The 26777-nt window shown below is 39.6% G+C and overlaps 1 long non-coding RNA gene across 1 annotated transcript in view; it reads right to left on the reverse strand.

Annotated features, from left to right (window-relative positions):
• LOC307179955 overlaps window positions 1-26777 on the reverse strand; it is a 163439-nt gene that overhangs the window by 7721 nt on the left and 128941 nt on the right. Inside the window, exon 4 of the long non-coding RNA XR_013825623.1 lies at window positions 22578-22753. This is a non-coding gene — a long non-coding RNA (uncharacterized lncRNA). The remainder of the gene's footprint in view (window positions 1-22577; window positions 22754-26777) is intronic.

Raw genomic sequence — 26777 nt, forward strand, 5'->3', positions numbered from 1 at the left:
CGGAAAAGAAAAAGTAAAGCTGTCACTGTTTGCAGGTGACATGATTCTATACATACACAATCCTAAAGATGCGACCAGAAAACTACTAGAGGTAATCAATGAATATGGTAAAGTTGCAAGATACAAAAATAATGCACTGAAATCTATGGCATTCCTATACACTAATGACGAAAAATCTGAGAGTGAAATCAAGAAAGCACTCCCATTTACTATTGCAACAAAAAGAATAAAATATCTAGGAATAAACCTACCTAAGGAGACAAAAGACCTGTATGCAGAAAATTACAAGACACTAAAGAAATAAATTAAAGATGATACAAATAGATGGAGAGATATACCATGTTCTTGGATTGGAAGAATCAACATTGTGAAAATGACTCTAATACGCAAAGCAATCTACAGATAAAATGCAATCCCTATCAAACTACCACTGGCATTTTTCACAGGACTAGGACAAAAAATTTCACAATTTGTATGGAAACAAGACCCCGAATAGTCAAAGCAATCTTGAGAATGAAAAACGGAGCTGGAGGAATCAGGCTCCCTGACTTCAGACTATACTACAAGGCTACAGTAATCAACACAGTATGTTACTGGCACAGAAACAGAAAGATAGATCAATGGAACAGGATAGAAAACCCAGAGATAAACCCACGCACATAGGGTCACCTTATCTTTGATAAAGAGGGCAGGAAAGTACAGTGGTGAATGGACAGACTCTTCAGTAAGTGGTGCTGGGATAACTGGACAGGTACATGTAAAAGTATGAGATTAGATCACTCCTTAACACCATACACAAAAATAAGCTCAAAATGGATTAAAGACCTAAATGTAAGGCCGGAAACTATCAAACTCTTAGAGGAAAACATAGGCAGAACACTCTATGACATAAATCACAGCAAGATCCTTTTTGACCCCCCTCCTAGAGAAATGGAAATAAAAACAAAAATAAACAAATGGGACCTAATGAAACTTCAAACGTTTTGCACAGCAAAGGAATCCATAAACAAGACCAAAAGACAACCCTCAGAATGGGAGAAAATATTTGCAAATGAAGCAACTGACAAAGGATTAATTTCCAAAATTAACAAGCAGCTCATGCAGCTCAATAAGAAAAAAAAAAAAACCCAATCTAAAAATGGGCAGAAGACCTAAATACACATTTCTCCAAAGAAGATATACAGACTGCCAACAAACACATGAAAGAATGCTCAACATCATTAATCATTACAGAAATGCAAATCAAAACTACAATGAGATATCTCACCACCAGTCAGAATGGCCATCCTCAAAAAATCTAGGAACAATAAATACTGGAGAGGGTGTGGAGAAAAGGAAACACTCCTGCACTGCAGGTGTGCATGTGAATTGGTACATCCACTATGGAGAACAGTATGGAGGTTCCTTAAAAAACTACAAATAGAACGACCATATGACCCAGCAATCCCACTACTGGGCATATACCCTGAGAAAGCCATAATTCAAAGAGAGTCATGTACCAAAATGTTAATTGCAGCTCTATTTATAATAGCCCGGAGATGGAAACAACCTAACTGTCCATCATCAGATGAATGGAAAAAGCAGATGTGACACATATGTACAATGGAATATTACTCAGCCATAAAACGAAATGAAACTGAGCTATTTTTAATGAGGTGGGTAGACCTATAGTCTGTCATACAGAGTGAAGTAATTCATACAGAGAAAGACAAATACTGTATGCTAACACATATATATGGAATTTAAGAATAAAAAAAAATGTATTGAAGAACCTAGGGGTAAGACAGGAATAAAGACACAGATCTACTAAAGAATGGATTTTAAGATACAGGGAGGGGGAAGTGTAAGCTGTGAAAAAGTGAGAGAAAGGCATCGAAATTTATACACTACCAAACATAAGGTATATAGCTAGTGGGAAGCAGCCACATAGCACGAGGAGATTAGCTCGGTGCTTTGTGACTGCCTGGAGGGGTGGGATAAGGAAAGTGGGAGGGAGGGAGACACAAGAGGGCAGAGATTTGGGATCATTTGTGTTTGTATACCTGATTCACTTTGTTATAAAGCATAAACTAACACACCATAGTAAAGCAATTATACTCCAATAAAGATGTAAAAAAAAAGAAAAGGAAACAGGAAACATCTCAAATGAACAACCTAACCTTGCACCCAGAGCAATGGAGTAAGAAGAACGAACAAACCCCAAAGTTAGCAGAAAGAAATAAATCATAAATATCAGATCAGAAATAAATGAGAGGTAGGGGAGCCAGTTTCGGATTTCACCCCTGGAACTCTAGAGGTTTTGAACAAGCAACAGATACACTAGAAATACATCTACACGTGGAACAACTCCTACAGAACACCTACTGAAGGCTGGCAGAAGACCTCAGACCTACCAAAAGGCAAGAAACTCCACACATACCTGGGTAGGGCAAAAGAAAAAAAGAAAAAAACAGAGACAAAAGAATAGGGACGGCACCTGCAGCAGTGGGAGGGAGCTGTGAAGGAGGAAAAGTTTCCACACACTAGGAAGCCCCTTCATGGGCGGAGACTGCGGGAGGTGGAGAGGATAGCTTCGGAGCCACGGAGGAGTGCACAGCAACGGGCGCGGAGGGCAAAGCGGGGAGATTGCCGCACAGAGGATCGGTGCCAACCGGCACTCACCAGCCCGAGAGACTTCCCTGCTCACCCACCGGGGCGGGTGGGGCTGCGAGCTGAGGCTCGGGTTTCGGTTTCCGTTGGAGCGCAGGGAGAGGACTGGGGTTGGCAGCTTGAACATAGCCTGAAGGGGTTAGTGCACCACGGCTAGCCGGGAGGGAGTCCTGGGAAAAGTCTGCACCTGCCAAAGAGGCAAGAGACTTTTTCTTCCCTCTTTGTTTCCTGGTGCGCTAGGAGAGGGGTTTCAGAGTGCTGCTTAAAGGAACTCCAGAGACGAGTGCGAGCCACAGCTAAAAGCATGAACCCCAGAGACAGGCGTAAGCCGCAGCTAAAAGCACGGGCCCCAGGGACGGGCAGGAGACGCTAAGGCTGCTGCTGCCGCCACCAAGGGTCCTGTGTGCGAGCACAGGTCACTATCCACACCCCTCTTCCGTGGAGCCTGTGCAGCCCGCCACTGCCAGGTTCCTGGGATCCAGGGACAAACTCCCCAGGAGAACGCACGGCGGGCCTCAGGCTGGTGCAATGTCACACCGGCGTCTGCTGCCACTGGCCCGTCCCGCACACTGTGCCCCTCTGTACCCCCCGGCCTGAGTGCACCAGAGCACCCGAATCAGCGGCTCCTTTAACCCCGTCCTGTCTGAGCAAAAAACAGACGCCCTACAGAGACCTACATGCAGAGGCAGGGCCCAATCAAAGCTGAGCCCCTGTGAGCTGTGAGAACAAAGAAGGGAAATCTCTCCCAGCAGCCTCAGAAACAGTGGATTAAAGCTCCACAACCAACTTGATGTACCCTGCATCTGTGGAATACATGAATAGACAACGAGTCATCCCAAATTGAGGAGGTTGGCTTCGAGGGCAAGATCTATGATTTTTTCCCCTTTTCCTCTTTTTGTGAATGTGTATGTGTATGCTTCTGTGTGAGATTTTGTCTGCATAGTTTTGCTTCCGCCATTTGTCCTAGGGTCCTATCCGTCCATGGTTTTTTTTTAAAAATTTTTTTCTTAATAATTAATTATAATTTTAATAACTTTATTATACTTTACCTTCTTTCTTTCTTTCTTTCCTTCTTTCTTTCTTTCTTTATTTCTTTCCTTGCTTCCTTCCCTCCTTTAGACAACGAATCATCCCAAATTGAGGAGGTGGTCTCTGAGAGCAAGATTTATGATTTTTTCCCCTTTACCTCTTTTTGTGAGGGTGTATGTGTATGCTTCTGTGTAAGATATTGTCTGTATAGCTTTGCTTCCAACATTTGTCCTAATGTTCTATCCATCCCTTTTTTTTTGGTAAATAATTACTTTTTAATTCAATAACTTTATTATATTTTATATTATTTTACCGTATCTTCTTTCCTTCTGTCTTTTTCCTTCCTTCCCTCCTTCCTTCCTCCCTCCCTCCCTCCCTCCTTTCTTTCCTTCTTGCCTTCTTTCCTTCTTTGCCTCTTTCTTTCTTTCTTTCTTTCTTCCTTCCTTCCTTCCCTCCTTTCTTTCTTTCATTCTTCATACTTCTACTAATTCTCTCTACATTTTCTCCCTTTTATTCTGAGCCGTGTGAATGAAAGGCTCTCGGTGCTCCAGCCAGGAGACAGGGCTCTGCCTCTGAGGTAGGAGAGCCAAATTCAGGACACTGGTCCACAAGAGACCTCCCAGCTACACATAATATCAAATGGTGAAAATGTCCCAGAGACCTCCATCTTAACACCAGCACCCAGCTTCACTCAGCGACCAGCAAGCTACAGTGCTGGACAATCTATGCCAAACAACTAGCAAAACAGGAACACAACCCCACCCATTAGCAGAGAACATGCCTAACATTATAATAAGGCCACAGACACCCCAAAACACACCACCAGACATGAACTTCCCCACTAGAGAGACAATATCCAGCCTCATCCACCACAACACAGGCACTAGTCCCCTCCACCAGGAAGCCTACACAACCCACTGAACCAACTTTAGCCACTGGAGACAGACATCAAAAACAGCGGGAACTACGAACCTGTAGCCTGCAAAAACGAGACCCCAAACACAGTAAGATAAGCAAAACGAGAAGACAGAAAAACACACAGCAGATAAAGGAGCAGGATAAAAATGCACCACACCTAACAAATGAAGAGGAAATAGGCAGTCTACCTGAAAAAGAATTCAGAATAATGAGAGTAAGGATGATCCAAAATCTTGGAAAAAGAATGAACAAAATGCAAGAAACATTTAACAAGGACCTCAAAGAAATAAAGATGAAACAAGCAATGATGAACAACACAATAAATGAAATTAAAAGTACTCTAGATGGGATCAATAGCAGAATAACTGAGGCAGAAGAATGGATAAGTGACCTGGAAGATAAAATAGTGGAAATAACTACTGCAGAGCAGAATAAAGAAAAAAGAATGAAAAGAACTGAGGACAGTCTCAGAGACCTCTGGGACAACATTAAACGCACCAACATTCGAATTATAGGGGTTCCAGAAGAAGAAGAGAAAAAGAAAGGGACTGAGAAAATATTTGAAGAGACTATAGTTGAAAACCTCCCTAATATGGGAAAGGAAATAGTTAATCAAGTCCAGGAAGCACAGAGAGTCCCATACAGGATAAATCCAAAGAGAAATACGCCAAGACACATATTAATCAAACTGTCAAACACTAAATACAAAGAAAGCATATTAAAAGCAGCAAGAGAAAAACAAGAAATTACACACAAGGGAATCCCCATAAGATTAACAGCTGATCTCTCAGCAGAAACCCTACAAGCCAGAAGGGAGTGGCAGGACATACTGAAAGTGATGAAGGAGAAAAACCTGCAGCCAAGACTACTCTACCCAGCAAGGATCTCATCAGATTTGATGGAGAAATTAAAACCTTTACAGACAAGCAAAAGCTGAGAGAGTTCAGCACCACCAAACCAGCTTTACAACAAATGCTAAAGGAACTTCTCTAGACAAGAAACACAAGAGAAGGAAAAGACCTATAATAACGAACCCAAAACAATTTAGAAAAGGGGAATAGGAACATACATATTGATAATTACCTTAAATGTAAATGGACTAAATGCTCTCACCAAAAGACATAGATTGGCTGAATGGATACAAAAACAAGACCCTTATATATGCTGTCTACAAGAGACCCACTTCAGACCTAGAGACACATACAGACTGAACGTAAGGGGATCGAAAAAGATATTCCATGCAAATGGAAACCAAAAGAAAGCTGGCGTAGCAATTCTCATATCAGACAAAATAGACTTTAAAATAAGGACTATTAGAAGAGACAAAGAAGGACACTACATAATGATCAACGGATCGTTCCAAGAAGAAGATATAACAATTGTAAATATTTATGCACCCAACATAGGAGCACCTCAATACATAAGGCAAATACTAACAGGCATAAAAGGGGAAATCGACAGTAACACATTCATATTAGGGGACTTTAACACCCCACATTCACCCATGGACAGATCATCCAAAATGAAAATATATAAGGAAACACAAGCTTTAAATGATACATTAAACAAGATGTACTTAATTTATATTTATAGGACACTCCATCCAAAAACAACAGAATACACATTTTTCTCAAGTGCTCATGGAACATTCTCCAGGATAGATCATATCTTGGGTCACAAATCAAGCCTTGGTAAATTTAAGAAAATTGAAATTGTACCAAGTATCTTTTCCGACCACGACGCCATGAGACTAGATATCAGTTACAGGAAAAGATCTGTAAAAAATACAAACACATGGAGGCTAAACAATACACTACTTAATAATGAAGTGATCACTGAAGAAATCAAAGAGGAAATAAAAAAATACTTAGAAACAAATGACAACAGAGACAAGACGACCCAAAACCTATGGGATGCAGCAAAAGCTGTTCTAAGGGGGAAGTTTATAGCAATACAAGCCCACCTTAAAAAGCAGGAAACATCTCGAATAAACAACCTAACCTTGCACCTCAAGCAATTAGAGAAAGAAGAACAAAAAATCCCCAAAGCTACCAGAAGGAAAGAAGTCATAAAAATCAGATGAGAAATAAATGAAAAAGAAATGAAGGAAACAATAGCAAAGATAAATAAAACAAAAAGTTGGTTCTTTGAGAAGATAAACAAAATAGATAAACCACTAGCCAGACTCATCAAGAAAAAAAGGGAGAAGACTCAAATCAATAGAATTAGAAATGAAACAGGAGAAGTAACAACTGACACTACAGAAATAAAAAAGATCATGAAAGATTACTACAAGCAACTCTATGCCAATGAAATGGACAAATTCTTAGAAATGCACAACCTGCCAAGACTGAATCAGGACAAAATAGAAAATATGAGCAGACCAATCACAAGCACTGAAATTGAAAGTGTGATTAAAAATCTTCCAACAAACAAAAGCCCAGGACCAGATGGCTTCACAGGCGAATTCTATCAAACATTTAGGGAAGAGCTAACGCCTATTCTCGAAATCTTCCAAAATATAGCAGAGGGAGGAACACTCCCAAATTCCTTCTATGAGGCCACCATCACCTTGATACAAAAACCAGACAAGGATGTCACAAAGAAAGAAAATTACAGGCCAATATCGCTGATGAACATAGATGCAAAAATCCTCAACAAAATACTGGCAAACAGAATCCAATAGCACATTAAACGGATCTTACACCATGATCAAGTGGGGTTTATTCCAGGAATGCAAGGGTTCTTCAATATACGCAAATCTATCAATGTGATAAACCACATTAAGAAATTGAAGGAGAAAAACCATATGATCATCTCAAGAGATGCAGAGAAAGCTTTTGACAAAATTCAACACCCATTTATGACAAAATTCCTGCAGAAAGTAGGCATAGAGGGAACTTTCCTCAACATAATAAAGGCCATATATGACAAGCCCACAGCCAACATCATCCTCAATGGTGAAAAACTGAAAGCATTTCCACTAAGATCAGGAACAAGACAAGGTTGCCCACTCTCACCACTCTTATTCAACATAGTTTTGGAAGTTGTAGCCACAGCAATTAGAGAACAAAACGAAATGAAAGGAATCCAAATCGGAAAAGAAGAAGTAAAGCTGTCACTATTTGCAGATGACATGGTATTATACAAAGAGAATCCTAAATATGCTACCAGAAAACTACTGGAGCTAATCAATGAATTTGGTAAAGTAGCAGGATACAAAATTAATGCACAGAAATCTCTGGCATTGCTATATACTAATGATGAAAAATCTGAAAGTGAAATCAAGAAAGCACTCCCATTTACCATTGCAACAAAAAGAATAAAATATCTAGGAATAAACCTACCTAAGGAGACAAAAGACCTGTATGCAGAAAATTATAAGACACTGATGAAAGAAATTAAGGATGATACAAATAGATGGAGAGATATACCAAGTTCTTGATTTGGAAGAATCAACATTGTGAAAATGACTCTACTACCCAAAGCAATCAATAGATTCAATGCAATCCCTATCAAACTACCACTGGCATTTTTCACAGAACTAGAACAATAAATTTTGCAATTTGTATGGAAACACAAAGGACCCCGAATAGCCAAAGCAATCTTGAGAAGGACAAACGGAGCTGGAGGAATCAAGCTCCCTCAATTCAGACTATACTACAAAGCTACAGTAATCAAGACAGTATGGTACTGGCACAAAAACAGAAAGATAGATCAATGGAACAGGATAGAAAGCCCAGAGATAAACCCACGCACATATGGACACCTTATCTTTGATAAAGGTGGCAGGAATGTACAGTGGAGAAAGGACAGCCTCTTCAATAAGTGGTGCTCGGAAAACTGGACAGGTACATGTAAATGTATGAGATTAGATCACTCCCTAACACCATACACAAAAATAAGCTCGGGAGAAGGCGGAAGATGGCGGAAGAGTAAGACGCGGAGATCACCTTCCTCCCCACAGATACACCAGAAATACATCTACACGTGGAACAACTCCTACAGAACACCTACTGAAGGCTGGCAGAAGACCTCAGACCTCCCAAAAGGCAAGAAACTCCCCAGTACCTGGGTAGGGCAAAAGAAAAAACAGAGACAAAAGAATAGGGACGGCACCTGCACCAGTGGGAGGGAGCTGTGAAGGAGGAAAAGTTTCCACACTCTAGGAAGCCCCTTCGCGGGCGGAGACTGCGGGAGGCGGAGGGGGGAGCTTCGAAGCTGCGGAGGAGTGCACAGCAACGGGTGCGGAGGGCAAAGCGGGGAGATTCCCGCACAGAGGATCGGTGCCGACCGGCACGCACCAGCCCGAGAGGCTTGTCTGCTCACCCGCCGGGGCGGGCGGGGCTGCGAGCTGAGGCCAGAGCGCAGGGAGAGGACTGGGGTTGGCGGCTTGAACATAGCCTGAAGGGGTTAGTGCACCACAGCTAGCAGGGAGGGAGTCCGGGGAAAAGCCTGCACCTGCAGAAGAGGCAGGAGACTTTTCCTTCCCTCTTTGTTTCCTGGGGCGTGAGGAGAGGGGTTTAAGAACGCTGCTTAAAGGAACTCCAGATACGGGCGCGAGCCGCGGCTAAAAGCGCGAACCCCAGAGACGGGCGCGAGCCGCGGCTGAAAGCGCGGACCCCAGAGACGGGCGCGAGCCGCGGCTGAAAGCGCGGAATCCAGAGACGGGCGCGAGCCGCGGCTGAAAGCGCGAACCCCAGAGACGGGCGCGAGCCGCGGCTGAAAGCGCGGACCCCAGAGACGGGCGCGAGCCGCGGCTGAAAGCGCGGAATCCAGAGACGGGCGCGAGCCGCGGCTGAAAGCGCGGAATCCAGAGACGGGCGCGAGCCGCGGCTGAAAGCGCGGAATCCAGAGACGGGCGCAAGCCGCGGCTAAAAGCGCGGACCCCAGAGGCGGGCGGGAGACGTTAAGGCTGCTGCCGCCGCCACCGAGGAGCCTGTGTGCGAGCACAGGTCACTCTCCACACCCCTCCTCCGCGGAGCCTGTGCAGCCCGCCACTGCCGGGTTCCCGGGATCCAGGGACAACTTCCCCGGGAGAGCGCACAGCGCGCCTCAGGCTGGTGCAAAGTCACGCCGGCCTTTGCCACCGCAGGCCCGCCCCGCACTCTGTGCCCCTCCGTCCCCGCCGGCCTGAGTGCGCCAGAGCCCCCAGTCAGCGGCTCTTTTAACCCCATCCTGTCTGAGCAAAAAACAGATGCCCTCCAGCGATCTACACGCAGTGGCAGGGCCAAATCCAAAGCTTAGCCCTGGAAGCTGTGAGAACAAAGAAGAGAAAGGGAAATCTCTCCCAGCAGCCTCAGAAGCAGCGGATTAAAGCTCCACAATCAACTTGATGTACCCTGCATCTGTGGAATACCTGAATAGACAACCAATCATCCCAAATTAAGGAAGTGGACTTTAGGAGCAAGATCTATGATATTTTCCCCTTTCCTCTTTTTGTGAATGTGTATGTGTATGCTTCTGTGTGAGATCTTGTCTGTATAGTCTTGCTTCCACCATTTGTCCTAGGGTTCTATCCGTCCATGTTTTTTTTTTAATTTTTTTTCTTAATAATTAATTTTAATAACCTTATTATACTTTACCTTCATTCTTTCTTTCTTTCTTTCCGTCCTTCCTTCCCTCCTTTAGACAACGAATCATCCCAAATTGAGGAGGTGGTCTCTGACAGCAAGATTTAGGATTTTTCCCCATTTACCTCTTTTAGTGAGGGTGTATGTGTATGCTTCTGTGTAAGATTTTGTCTGTATAGCTTTGCTTCCAACATTTGTCCTAAGGTTCTTTCCGTCCCTTTTTTTTTTCTAAATAGGAAGTTTTTAATTCAATAACTTTATTATACTTTATTTTATTTTTACTGTATCTTCTTTCTTTCTTTTTTCCTTCTTTCCCTCCTTCCTTCCTTCCTCCCTCCCTCCCTCCCTCCTTTCTTTCCTTTTTGCCTTCTTTTCTTCTTTGCTTCTTTCTTTCTTTCTTCCTTCCTTCCTACCCTCCTTTCCTTCTTTCTTTCCTCATACTTCTACTAATTCCCTCTACTTTTTCTCCCTTTTATCCTGAGCCTGTGGATGAAAAGCTTTTGGTGCTCCAGCCAGGAGGCAGGGCTCTGCCTCTGAGGTAGGACAGCCAACTTCAGGACACTGATCAACAAGAGACCTCCCAGCTCCACATAATATCAAACGGCGAAAATCTCCCAGAGACCTCCATCTTAACACCAGCACCCAGCTTCACTCAACGACCAGCAAGCCACAGTGCTGGAAAACCTATGCCAAACAACAAGCAAAACAGGAACACAACCCCACCCATTAGCAGAGAGGCTGCCTAAAATCATAATAAGGCCACAGACACCCCCAAACACACCACCAGACGTGAACCTGCCCACTAGAGAGACAAGATCCAGCCTCATCCACCACAACACAGGCACTAGCCCCCTCCACCAGGAAGCCTACACAACCCACTGAACCAACCTTAGCCACTGGAGACAGACATCAAAAACAGGAGGAACTACAAACCTGCAGCCTGCAAAAAGGAGACCCCAAACACAGTAAGATAAGCAAAATGAGAAGACAGAAAAACACACAGCGGATAAAGGAGCAAGATAAAAATGCACCAGACCTAACAAATGAAGAGGAAATAGGCAGTCTACCTGAAAGAGAATTCAGAATAATGATAGTAAGGTTGATCCGAAATCTTGGAGATAGAATGGACAATAGATTGGACAAAATGCAAGAATCAGTTAACAAGGACCTAGAAGAACTAAAGATGAAACAAGCAATGATGAACAACACAATAAATGAAATTAAAAGTACTCTAGATGGGATCAATAGCAGAATAACTGAGGCAGAAGAACGGATAAGTGACCTGGAAGATAAAATAGTGGAAATAACTACTGCAGAGCAGAATAAAGAAAAAAGAATGAAAAGAACTGAGGACAGTCTCAGAGACCTCTGGGACAACATTAAACGCACCAACATTCGAATTATAGGGGTTCCAGAAGAAGAAGAGAAAAAGAAAGGGACTGAGAAAATATTTGAAGAGATTATAGTTGAAAACTTCCCTAATATGGGAAAGGAAATAGTTAATCAAGTCCAGGAAGCACAGAGAGTCCCATACAAGATAAATACAAGGAGAAATACGCCAAGACACATATTAATCAAACTGTCAAAAATTAAATACAAAGAAAGCATATTAAAAGCAGCAAGGGAAAAACAACAAATAACACATAAGGGAATCCCCATAAGGTTAACAGCTGATCTCTCAGCAGAAACCCTACAAGCCAGAAGGGAGTGGCAGGACATACTGAAAGTGATGAAGGAGAAAAACCTGCAGCCAAGACTACTCTACCCAGCAAGGATCTCATTCAGATTTGATGGAGAAATTAAAACCTTTACAGACAAGCAAAAGCTGAGAGAGTTCAGCACCACCAAACCAGCTTTACAACAAATGCTAAAGGATCTTCTCTAGGCAAGAAACACAAGTGAAGGAAAAGACCTATAATAACAAACCCAAAACAATTTAGAAAATGGGAATAGGAACATACATATCGATAATTACCTTAAATGTAAATGGACTAAATGCTCCCACCAAAAGACACAGATTAGCTGAATGGATACAAAAACAAGACCCTTATATATGCTGTCTACAAGAGACCCACTTCAGACCTAGAGACACATACAGACTGAAAGAAAGGGGATGGAAAAAGATATTCCATGCAAATGGAAGCCAAAAGAAAGCTGGAGTAGCAATTCTCATATCAGACAAAATAGACTTTAAAATAAGGACTATTAAAAGAGACAAAGAAGGACACTACATAATGATCAAGGGATCGATCCAAGAAGAAGATATAACAATTGTAAATATTTATGCACCCAACATAGGAGCACCTCAATACATAAGGCAAATACTAACAGGCATAAAAGGGGAAATCGACAGTAACACATTCATAGTAGGGGCCTTAAACACCCCACTTTCACCCATGGACAGATCATCCAAAATGAAAATAAATAAGGAAACAGAAGCTTTAAATGATACATTAAACAAGATGTACTTAATTGATATTTATAGGACACTCCATCCAAAAACAACAGAATACACATTTTTCTCAAGTGCTCATGGAACATTCTCCAGGATAGATCATATCTTAGGTCACAAATCAAGCCTTGGTAAATTTAAGAAAATTGAAATTGTATCAAGTATCTTTTCTGACCACAATGCCATCAGACTAGATATCAATTACAGGAAAAGATCTGTAAAAAATACAAACACATGGAGGCTAAACAATACACTACTTAATAATGAAGAGATCACTGAAGAAATCAAAGAGGAAATCAAAAAATACCTAGAAACAAATGACAATGGAGACACAACGACCCAAAACCTGTGGGATGCAGCAAAAGCAGTTCTAAGGGGGAAGTTTATAGCAATACAAGCCCACCTTAAGAAGCAGGAAACATCTCGAATAAACAACCTAACCTTGCACCTCAAGCAATTAGAGACAGAAGAACAAAAAAACCCCAAAGCTAGCAGAAGGAAAGAAATCATAAAAATCAGATCAGAAATAAATGAAAAAGAAATGAAGGAAACAATAGCAAAGATCAATAAAACTAAAAGCTGGTTCTTTGAGAAGATAAACAAAATAGATAAACCACTAGCCAGACTCATCAAGAAAAAAAGGGAGAAGACTCAAATCCATAGAATTAGAAATGAAAAAGGAGAGGTAACAACTGACACTGCAGAGATAAAAGAGATCATGAGAGATTACTACAAGCAACTCTATGCCAATAAAATGGACAATCTGGAAGAAATGGACAAATTCTTAGAAATGCACAACCAGCCAAGACTGAATCAGGAAGAAATAGAAAATACAAGCAGACCAATCACAAGCACTGAAATTGAAACTGTGATTAAAAATCTTCCAACAAAGAAAAGCCCAGGACCAGATGGCTTCACAGGCGAATTCTATCAAACCTTTAGAGAAGAGCTAACACCTATCCTTCTCAAACTCTTCCAAAATATAGCAGAGGGAGGACCACTCCCTAACTCCTTCTACGAGGCCACCATCACCTTGATACCAAAACCAGACAAGGATGTCACAAAGAAAGAAAACTACAGGCCAATATCACTGATGAACATAGATGCAAAAATCCTCAACAAAATACTAGCAAACAGAATCCAACAGCACATTAAAAGGATGATACACCATGACCAAGTGGGGTTTATTCCAGGAATGCAAGGATTCTTCAATATACGCAAATCTATCAATGTGATAAACCATATTAACAAATTGAAGGAGAAAAACCATATGATCATCTCAATAGATGCAGATAAAGCTTTTGACAAAATTCAACACCCATTTATGATAAAAACCCTGCAGAAAGTAGGCATAGAGGGAACTTTCCTCAACATAATAAAGGCCATATATGACAAGCCCACAGCAAACATCATCCTCAATGGTGAAAAACTGAAAGCATTTCCACTAAGATCAGGAACAAGACAAGGTTGCCCACTCTCACCACTCTTATTCAACATAGTTTTGGAAGTTTTAGCCACAGCAATCAGAGAAGAAAAGGAAATAAAAGGAATCCAAATCGGAAAACAAGAAGTAAAGCTGTCACTATTTGCAGATGACATGATCCTATACATAGAGAACCCTAAAGATGTTACCAGAAAACTACTAGAGCTAATCAATGAATTTGGTAAAGTGGCAGGATACAAAATTAATGCACAGAAATCTCTGGCATTCCTATATACTAATGATGAAAAATCTGAAAGTGAAATCAAGAAAACACTCCCATTTACCATTGCAACAAAAAGAATAAAATATCTAGCAATAAACCTACCTAAGGAGACAAAAGACCTGTATGCAGAAAATTATAAGACAGTGATGAAAGAAATTAAAGATGATATAAATAGATGGAGAGATATACCATGTTCTTGGATTGGAAGAATCAATATTGTGAAAATGACTCTACTACCCAAAGCAATCTATAGATTCAATGCAATCCCTATCAAACTACCACTGGCATTTTTCACAGAACTAGAACAAAAAATTTCACAATTTGTATGGAAACACAAAAGACCCCGAATAGCCAAAGCAATCTTGAGAACGAAAGAAGGAACTGGAGGAATCAGGCTCCCTGACTTCAGACTATACTACAAAGCTACAGTCATCAAGACGGTATGGTACTGGCACAAAAACAGAAAGATAGATCAATGGAACAGGATAGAAAGCCCAGAGATAAACCCATGCACATATGGACACCTTATCTTTGATAAAGGTGGCAGTAATATACAATGGAGAAAGGACAGCCTCTTCAATAAGTGGTGCTGGGAAAACTGGACAGGTACATGTAAAAGTATGAGATTAGATCACTCCCTAACACCATACACAAAAATAAGCTCAAAATGGATTAAAGACCTAAATGTAAGGCCAGAAACTATCAAACTCTTAGAGGAAAACATAGGCAGAACACTCTATGACATAAATCAAAGCAAGATCCTTTCTGACCCACCCCCTAGAGTAATGGAAATAAAAACAAAAATAAACAAATGGGACCTAATGAAACTTCAAAGCTTTTGCACAGCAAAGGAAACCATTAAACAAGACCAAAAGACAACCCTCAGAATGGGAGAAAATATTTGCAAATGAAGCAACCGACAAAGGATTAATCTCCAAAATTTACAAGCAGCTCATGCAGCTCAATAACAAGAAAACAAACAACCCAATCCAAAAATGGGCAGAAGACCTAAATAGACATTTCTCCAAAGAAGATATACAGACTGCCAACAAACACATGAAAGAATGCTCAACATCATTAATCATTAGAGAAATGCAAATCAAAACTACAATGAGATATCATCTCACACCAGTCAGAATGGCCATCATCAAAAAATCTAGAAACAATAAATGCTGGAGAGGGTGTGGAGAAAAGGGAACACTCTTGCACTGCTGGTGGGAACGTGAATTGGTTCAGCCACTATGGAGAACAGTATGTAGGTTCCTTAAAAAACTACAAATAGAACTACCATATGACCCAGCAATCCCACTACTGGGCATATACCCTGAGAAAACCAAAATTCAAAAAGAGTCATGCACCAAAATGTTCATTGCAGCTCTATTTACAATAGCCCGGAGATGGAAACAACCTAAGTGCCCGTCATCGGATGAATGGATAAAGAAGATGTGGCACATATATACAATGGAATATTACTCAGCCATAAAAAGAAACGAAATTGAGCTATTTGTAATGAGGTGGATAGACCTAGAGTCTGTCATACAGAGTGAAGTAAGTGAGAAAGAAAAAGACAAATACCGTATGCTAACACATATATATGGAATTTAAGAAAAAAATGTCATGAAGAACCTAGGGGTAAAGCAGGAATAAAGACGCAGACCTCTTAGAGAACGGACTTGAGGTTATGGGGAGGGTGAAGGGTGAGCTGTGACAGGGCGAGAGAGAGTCATGGGCATATACACAGTAACAAACGCAGTAAGGTAGATAGCTAGTGGGAAGCAGCCGCATGGCACAGGGATATTGGCTCAGTGCTTTGTGACAGCCTGGTGGGGTGGGATGGGGAGGGTGGGAGAGAGGGAGACGCAACAGGGAAGACATATGGGAACATATGTTTATGTATGACTGATTCACTTTGTTATAAAGCAGAAACTAACACACTATTGTAAAGCAATTATACCCCAATAAAGATGTTAAAAAAAAAAAAAAAAAAGAAATGCATGCAGCATATGTGTACCCAAATGCAGGGACATAAATGCTCATAGTTGCATTATAATAGCCCCATATTGGAAATACCCTAAGGCATTTCCGAAGTTGAATGGATACATAATGTTAGTAATAATGCTACAAGAATACAGTATATAGCTGTAAAAATAAATGAATCAGAGTTATATATACAAAGACAAAAATAAATTTCACAAACATAATATTGAATACAAGTCAAACAATGCATATTCTAGTTTTCCACATATATAAAATTTAAAAAAATAAGATATGATCTAAATTTTATAAATCTAGGATAATGAGTCCCTTTGGGGAAGAGGGTGAGAATGTTATTAGGAGAGGACATAAGTAGGAGAAGTGGCATTTGTTCTATTTCTTGATTTTGTTGCTGCTTCACTATATTCATTTTGTGAGATTTCATTTTTGTGAGCTGAACTTTTTAGTTCATGAACTTTTCAGTATGTGTTGTTATACACCAATAAAGATGTTCAAAATAAGTAGAATGAAAACCTTAGTGTTTATATACTTAATTAAACTCATAAATACATATAACAAGGTCTCTGTTTAAGCCTGCAGGGTTAAGAAATGAAGATTTTTTCTCAAACTGAATAAACTGAAGAAAGAATTGCAAAAAAAAAAAAAAAAAAAAGCTCAAAATGGATTAAAGACCTAAATGTAAGGCCGGAAACTATCAAACTCTTAGAGGAAAACATAGGCAGAACACTCTATGACATAAATTGCAGCAAGATCCTTTGTGACCCACCTCCTAGAGAAATGGAAATAAAAATAAACAAATGGGACCTAATGAAACTTCAAAGCTTTGCACAGCAAAGGAAACCATAAACAAGACCAAAAGACAACCCTCAGAATGGAAGAAAATATTTGCAGATGAAGCAACTGACAAAGGATTAAGTTCCAAAATTTTCAAGCAGCTCATGCAGCTCAATAACAAAAAAAAAAGCAACCCAATCCAAAAATGGGCAGAAGACCTATATAGACATTTCTCCAAAGAAGATATACAGACTGCCAACAAACACATGAAAGAATGCTCAACGTCATTAATCATTAGAGAAATGCAAATCAAAACTACAATGAGATATCATGTCACACCAGTCAGAATGGCCATCATCAAAAAATCTGGAAACAATAAATGCTGGAGAGGGTGTGGAGAAAAGGGAACACTCTTGCACTGCTGGTGGGAACGTGAATTGGTTCAGCCACTATGGAGAACAGTATGGAGGTTCCTTAAAAAACTACAAATAGAATGACCATATGACCCAGCGATCCCACTACTGGGCATATACCCTGAGAAAGCCATAATTCAAAGAGAATCATGTACCAAAATGTTCATTGCAGCTCTATATACAATAGCCCGGAGATGGAAACAACCTAAGTGCCCATCATCGGATGAATGGATAAAGAAGATGTGGTACATATATACAATGGAATATTACTCAACCATAAAAAGAAACAAAATTGAACTATTTGTAATGAGGTGGATAGACCTATAGTCTGTCATACAGAGTGAAGTAAGTCAGAAAGAAAAAGACAAATACTGTATGCTAACACATATATATGGAATTTAAAAAAAATGTGTCATGAAGAATCTAAGGGTAAGACAGGAATAAAGACGCAGACCTACTGGAGAACGGACTTGAGGATATGGGGAGGGGGAATGGTGAGCTGTGACAGGGCGAGAGAGAGTCATGGACATAAACACAATAACAAACGTAAGGTAGATAGCTATTGGGAAGCGGTCGCATGGCACAGGGATATTGGCTCGGTGCTTTGTGACAGCCTGGAGGGGTGGGATAGGGAGGGTGGGAGGGAGGGAGACGCAAGAGGGAAGACATATGGGAACATATTTATATGTATAACTGATTCACTTTGTTATAAAGCAGAAACTAACACACCATTGTAAAGCAATTATCCCCCAATAAAGATGTTAAAAAAATTAATAGAAAATATGAACAGACCAATCACAAGCACTGAAATTGAAACTGTGATTAAAATCTTCCACAAAACAAAAGCTCAGCAGCAGATAACATCACCGGCGACTTCTATCAAACAAATAGAGAAGAGCTAACACCTATGGTTCTCAAAATCTTCCAAAATATCGCAGAGGAGGGAACACTCCCAAGCTCATTCCACGAGGCCAAAATCACCCTGATACAAAAACCAGACAAAGATGTCACAAAGAAATAAACATACAAGCCAATAAAATTGATGAATATAGCTGCAAAACTCTTCAAAAAATACTAGCAAAAAGAATCCAACAGCACATTAAGAGGATCATACATGGCTTCCCTGGTGGCATAGTGGTAGAGAGTCCACCATTCGATATAGGGAACACAGGTTCATGCCCCATTCCGTGAAGATCCCACATGCCACAGAGGGGCTAGCCCCATGAGCAATGGCCTCTGCAGCTGCGCATCTGGAGGCCGTGCTTCGCAATGGGAGAAGCCACAACAGTGAGAGGCCTGCATACAACAGCAACAACAAAAAAGATCATACACCATGATCAAGTGGACTTTATTCCAGGAATGCAAGGACTCTTCAATATATGCAAATCAATCAATGTGATACACTATATTAACAAATTGAAGGGGAAAAACCATATGATCATCTCAATAGTTGCAGAGAAAACTTTCAACAAAATTCAACACCCATTTAGATAAAAACCCTGCAGAAAGTAGACATGGAGGGAAATTTCCTCAACATAACAAGGCCATATGTGACAAACCCACAGCCAACATCATCATCAATGGTGAAAAACTGAAAGCATTTCCACTAAGATTAGGAAAAAGACAAGGTTGCCCACTCTCACCACTATTATTCAACATAGTTTTGAAAGTTATAACCATAGCAATCAGAGAAGAAAAATAAATAAAAGGAATACAAATTTGAAAAGAAGAAGAAAATTTGTCACTGTTTTCAGATGACATGATACTATACATAGAGAATCCTAAGGATGTTACCAGAAAATGACTGGAGCTAATCAATGAATTTGGTAAAGTAGCAGGATACAAAATTAATGCACAGAAGTCTCTGGCATTCCTATACATTAATGATGAAAAATCTGAAAGTGAAATCAAGAAAACACTCCCATTTACCATTGCAACAGAAAGAATAAAATATCTAGGAAGAAATCTACTTAAGGAGACAGAAAACCTGTATGGAGATAATTATAAGACACTGAAAAAAGAAATTAAAGATGATAAAAATAGATGGAGAGACATATCTTGTTCTTGGATTGGAAAAATCAACATTGTGAAAATGACTCTACAACCCAAAGCAATCTACAGATTCAATGCAATCCCTATCAAATTACCACTGGCATTTTTCAAAAAACTAGAAAAAATTTTTTCACAATTTGTATGGAAATACAAAAGACCCTGAGTAGCCAAACAAATCTTGAAAATGAAAAATGGAGCTGGAGGAACCAGGGTCCCTGACTTCACATTATTCTACAAAGCTACAGTAATCTAGACAGTATGGTATTGGTACAAAAACAGGAATGTAGATCAATGGAAAAGGATGGAAAGCTCAGAGATAAACCCTTGCACATATGGTCATCTTAACTTCGATAAAGAAGGCAAGAATATACAGTGGAGAAAAGACAGCCTCTTCAGTATGTGGTTCTAGGAAACCTGGAAAGGTGCGTGTAAAAGTATGAAATTAGAACACTCCCTAACACCATACACAAAACTTACCTCAAAACTGATTAAAGACCTAAAAACAAGGCCAGACACTATCAAACTCTTAGAGGAAAACCTAGGCAGAACACTCTATGACATAAATCACCACAAGATTCTTTTTGACCCACGTCCTAGAGAAATGAAAATTAAAAAAAAATAAACAAATGGGACCTAATGAAGCTTCAAAGCTTTTGCACAGCAAAGAAACCATAAACAAGACCAAAAGAAAACCCTCAGAATGGGAGTAAATATTTGCAAATGAAGCAACTGACAAAGGATTAATCTACAAAATTTACAAGCAGCTCATGCAGCTCCATATCAGAAAACCAAACAAACCAATCCAAAAAAGGGCAGAAGACCTAAATAGACATTTCTCCAAAGAAGATATATAGGTTGCCAAGAAACACATGAAAGAATGCTCAACATCATTAATCATTAGAGAAATGCAAATCAAAACTACAATGAGATATCATCTAACACCATTCAGAATGGCCATCTTCAAAAAAATCTAGAAACAATAAATGCTGGAGAGGGTGTGGAGAAAAGGGAACACTCTTGCACTGTTGGTGGGAATGTAAATTGATACAGCCGCTATAGAGAACAGTATGGAAGTTCCTTAAAAACCTAAAAAAGAACTACCATAGGATGCAGCAATCCCACTACTGGGCATATACCCTCAGAAAACCATAATTGAAAAAGAGTTATGTACCAAAATGTTCATTGCAGCTGTATTTACAATAGCCAGGACATGGAAGCAAGCTAAGTGTCCATTAACAGATGAATGGATAAAGAAGATGTGGCCCATATATACAATGGAATATTACTAAGCCATAAAAAGAAACGAAATGAGTTATTTGTGGTGAGGTGGATGGAGCTAGAATCTGTCATAAAGAGTGAAGTAATTCAGAAAGAGAAAAACAAGTACCGTATGCTAACACATATATATGCAATCTAAGGAAAAGGAAAACAAAATACGTCATGAAAAGTCTAGGGGCAAGACGGAAATAAAGATACAGACATACGAGAGAATAGAGTTGAGGATATGGGGGGGGAAGGGTCAGCTGTGACAAAGTGACAGAGTGGCATGGACATATATACACTACCTAACATAAAATAAATAGGTAGTGGGAAGAAGCTGCATAGCACAGGGACATCAGCTCAGTGCTTTGTGACCACCGAGAGGGGTGGGAGAGGTAGTGTTTGAGGGAGGGAGATGCAAGATGGAAGAGATATGGAAATATAAGTATATGTATAACTGTTTCACTTTGGAATAAAGCAGAAACTAACACACCATTGTAAAGCAATTATACTCCAATAAAGATGTTAACAATAATAATAATAATTTCCCATGCATCCCTTCCCCCAGCCCCTGATGACCATATTTTTACTTTCTGTCTTTATGATTTTGATTAAGTATCTCATATAAATGGGATTGTGTAATATTTGTCTTATATTACAGGCTTATTTCACTTAGCATATTGTCTTCAAGACTTATACTTGTAGCATATGTCAGAATTTCATTCTTTTTTAAGTCTAAAGATATTGTATTGTATGTACATATATTTTGTTTATCCGTCAATGGATACTTGGATGACTTCTATGCTTTGGTTATTATGAATAATGCTGCTATGAACATGGGTATAAAATATCTCTTTGTGACAATGCTATCTATTCTTTTTGGAGTAAACCGAGAGCTAGAGTTGCTGGATCATATGGTAATTCTATTTTTAATTTTTGAGGAATGGTTATACTCTTTTTTATGAGGCTAAAACTCATACTGCCCAAAGAGTGTACAAGAGTTCCAAATTCTCCACCTCATTGCCAACACTTGTTATTTTCTGTTTTTAAGATAGTAGCCATCCTAAAGGGTGTGAGGTGGTATCTCACTGTAGTTTTTATTTTCACTTGCTAATTATTTCTGATGCTGAGCATCTCTTATGTGCTTATTGCAATTTGTATATCTTCTTTGGAGAAATGTCTATTCAAGTTTTTGTCCATTTTTGAATCAGGTTGTTCATTTTGTCATTGTTGAGTTTCAGTTTTCTATACATTCTGGATATTAATCTGTTACATATGACTTCAAATGATTCCTCCCATTCTGTGAGTTGCCTTTTAACTGTTGACATTATTTTAATGCACACATTTCTAAAATTTTTATGAAGTCAATTTGTCTATTTTTTCTTTGTTGCCTGTGTTTTTCATTTCATATCCAAGAAACCTCTGCCAAATTCAATGTCATGAAGCATTTGCCCTATGTTTTCAACTGGGGATTTTATGATTTTAGGTCTTTGATCCATTTAGGCTTATATTATTTACAGCTTGAAAGATAAGGCTCCAAATTCATTCTTTCACATGTAGATAACCATTTTTTCTAGCACTATATTTTCAGGGGACTGTACTTTTCAAGATATCAATATCATAATGGAATAAGATATTCCTTGTTTTTGTACCTCCATTCTATAACATTTCACATTCATTCATGAACTCAGTGCTCCTGTGGGAGTAGTAAGATATAGCACCATACACCAAGGGAACTGGGAGGAGTCTTGCTCACCTGTGGATCTGGCAACAGACAGATGGACTTCAGTACAGACTGTGGAAATGACAGGGCCTGTGATCCAGCCCTATAACCTCATGGCTGTGGTCTGGGAACATCTGAATTGGGCAGACGTTCAGAGACAAGAAAGCCTTTGTGGAACTCCAGTTTTCCAGAGGAGAAATTCCAGCACACTGAAGGAGTAAAAACGAGTTAAGATGAAAGTGAGTGCATAAGAGGAACAGGTTTACGTTGCCAGGATCACCCTTCCCCAAAGATGGCACAGCTTAGAACTAAACTAGCTGATTATCTCTCCAATAAGTGAAAGGGAGTGTGAGAGTAAGTGCTCAGCTTCCCCAGCTGTGAAGAATGGTAACTAGAGACAAAGAAGGTCATTATATAATTACAAAGGTTTAAATTTATCAAGAAGGTACAGTAATAATAAATATATAAGCACACAACATTGGAACACCTAAATATAGTAAGCAAACACTAAAACAGGTGAAGGGAGAAATAGACAACACAAAAAGAGTAGGAGATCTCAATACACCACTTTCAGCAATAGATAGTTCATCAGAGAAAAAAGTGAACTAGAAAACATAGGATTTGAAATGCACTTTAGACTCAATGGACCTAACAGATATGTGTGTGTGTGTGTGTATGTGTGTGTGTGTGTGTGTGTGTGTGTGTGTGTATGAAACATTCCATTAACAGTAGCAAAATGCATATTATTTTTCTCAAATGTTCACAGAACATTCTCCAGGATAGATAATATGATAGAATACAAAACATGGCTTAGCAAATTTAAGAAATTTGAAATTATACCAAGTACCTTTTCTGACAATAAAGGCATAAAACACGAATCAACAAGAGGAAAGCTGAAAAATTTACAAACATGTGAAAATTAAGGTAAACATTTATGATCAACAAATAGGTCAAAGAAGAAATGTTTTTAAATGTTTAAAAATCTCAAACAAATGAAGATGGAAGCACAGTGTACCAAAACCTATAGGATGCTTCAAAAGCAGTTCTAACAGGGAAGTTTAAAGTGATAAACACATATATTATGAAAAATGTAAGATCTTAAATAATCAAAGTAATATTACATATCAAGGAACTAAGAAAAGAAAAAGAAACTAAGCTCAAAGTTAGCTGAAAAAAGGAAATGACAAAGATCAAAACATAAACAATAAAATATAGCCCAGGAAATTAACAGAAAAGATCAACATAACTAAGAGCAAGATTTTTCTTTGAAAATTGAAAAACTTTATGAGACTAAGAAAAATGAGAGAAGACTCAAATAAATGATATTGATAATCAAAAAGAGACATTAAAATGAATATCAAAGAAATCATAAGAGACTTCTATGAACCTTTATACACAAACAAATCAGAAAACCTAAAATAAATGGATAAATTTCTAGAAATATGATTACCAAGACTAAATCATGGGGACTTCCCTGACACTCCAGTGGTTAAGACTTCACCTTCCAATGCAGGGGTGCAGGTTTGATCCCTGGTCAGAGAGCTAAGATCACATAAGCTTTGGGACCAAAAAAACCCCAAACATACAACAGAAGGAATATTGTAACAAATTCAATAAAGACTTTAAAAATGGTTCACATTAAGAAATATTTTTTTAAAAGAGACTAACTCATGAAGAAATAGGAAATATAAATGAAGCAATAACACATAAGGAGATTGAGTCAGTGGTCAAAAACTTTCCAACTAAGAAAAGCTTAAGAAGAGATATAGATTTACCGGTAAATTATACTAAATATATAAAGAATTCATTATGACCTTTTTCAATTGTTCCCAAAAAATCAGAGGCAAGGGAGCATTCCCAAACTCATTCTGTGAGGCCAGCAGTACCCTGACACCAAAGACATATGGACACTACCAGAAAAAAAAAAACTACAGACACCTACCCCCAATAAGTTTAGATGAAAAAAATTCTCAAGAAAATATTAGCAAAGTGAATTCAACATCATGGTAAAAAGATGCTCTACTTAAACAAATCAGTCAATGACACACCACATCAATAGAATGAAAGATTAAGATCATATAATTATCTCAATAGATGCAGAAAAGGAATTTGACAAAGTACAACACCGTTTTATGATAAAAAAAGAAACTCTCAACAAATTGGGTAAGGAAGGAAAATACTTCAACATAATAAAGACCATATATGACAAGTTCACAGCTAACATTATATTCAACAATGAACTGTTCAAAGATTTCCTCTAAGATCAGAAACAAGACAAGGGTGCTCACTCTCACTATTTTTTATTCAACATAGTACTGGAAGTTGTGGCTGAAGCAATTATACAATTTTTTAAAAGACATCTAAATTGGAAATGGAGTAAAGTTACTTTTTTCCATATGAAATGATTTTATATAGAGAGAATTCTAAAACCCAACAAAATGGTTAAAACTAATCAATAAATTCAGTAAAGTAGGATAAAAATAATCAACATACAGGTAAAAATCACTTGCATTTCTCTCTATAAGAATAATATAGCTTAAAACAAAAAAAGCAATCCAATTTACAGCATCAACAAGAATAAAATACTTTAAAATTTTAAAATAAGGAAATGAAAGATTTGTACACTGAAATACAAGGCTCTAATGTTAGAAACTGAAGAATACACAGGCAAATATAATGATATCTTGTGATCAAAGATCAGAAGAATTAATATTAAAATATCCATACAAACCAAAGTAATTTATAGATTAATTGTAATCCTTACCAGCATTCCAACAGCACTTTTCAGACAAAGAGAGAAGGCCAATCCTAAAAATTTATATGGAACCACAAGATAAAAGAGAAAAACACCCAGTATAAGAAGCAATCCTAGAAGATGGCGGAACAATAAGATGGGGAGATCACCTTCCTCCCCATGATACATCAGATATACATCTACACATAGAACTTCTCCTATACAACACCCAGTGAATGCTGGCAGAGACCTCAGACCTCCCGAAAGACAAGAAACTCCCCACGTACCTGGGTAGGGCAAAAGAAAAAAGAAAAAACAGAGTTAAAATAATAAAGATGGGACCTGCACCAGTCGGAGGGAGCTGTTAAGGAGGAAAGGTTTCCACAAACTAGAAGCCCCTTCATGAGCAGAGACTACGGGGGGTGGTGGGTGAAGCTTCAGAGCCATGGAGGAGAGCGCAGCAACAGGGGTGCGGAGGGATAAGTGGAGAGATTTCCGCACAGAGGATTGGTGCCGGCCAGCACTCACCAGCCCAAGGGGCTTGTCTGTTCACCCGCCGGGATGGGCAGGGGCTAGGAGGTGAGGTTCAGGCTTCGATCTGATGCAGGGAGAGGACTGAATTTGGCTGTGTGAACACCGCCTGAAGGGGTTACTGCACCATGGCTAGACAGGAGGGAGTCCGGGAAAAGTCTGGAGCTGCCGAAGAGACAGGAGACATTTTCTGGCCTCTTTGCTCCTTGGTGCAAGAGGAGAGGGGGTTAAAAGTGCTGTTTACAGGAGCTCCAGACATGGGCGCGAGCCGCCACTATCAGCACAAACCCCAGAGACCGGCATGAGACACTAAGGCTGCTGCTGCAGCCACCAAGAAGCCTGTGTGCAAGCACATGTCACTCTACACACCTCTGCTCCCGGGAGCTGTGCAGCCCGCCACTTCCAGGGTCCCATAATCCAGGGACAATTTCCCCGGGGGAACACATGGTGCACCCCAGGCTAATGCAATGTCACGCCACCCTCTGCCACCACAACCTCACCTCGCACCCATACCCCTCCATCCACCCGGGGCCTGAGTGAGCCAGAGCTGCCAAATCAGTTGCTCCTTTAACCCTGTCCTGTCTGAGCGAAGGACAGACGCCCTCAGGTGAAATACATGCAGAGACGGGGCCAAATCCAAAGCTGAAACCCGGGAGCTGTGCTAAGAAAAAAGAGAAAGGGAAATTTCTCCCAGCAGCCTCAGAAGCAGTGGACTAAAGGTTCACATTCAACTTGGTGTAGCCTGCATCTGTGGAATACCTGAATAGACAATGAATCACCCCATATTGAGGAGGTAGACTTTGGGAGCAAGATAGATTATTTTTTCCCCTTTTCCTCTTTTTGTGAGTGTGTATGTGTATGTTTCTGTGTGAGATTCTGTCTGTATAGCTTTGCTTTCACCATTTGTCCTAGGGTTCTGTCCTTCCGTTTTTTTTCTTTTTAAAATATTTTCCTTAATAATTATTTTT

The sequence above is a fragment of the Stenella coeruleoalba genome, assembly GCF_951394435.1.
Source record: "Stenella coeruleoalba genome assembly, chromosome: X".
Classification (NCBI taxonomy): domain Eukaryota; kingdom Metazoa; phylum Chordata; class Mammalia; order Artiodactyla; family Delphinidae; genus Stenella; species Stenella coeruleoalba.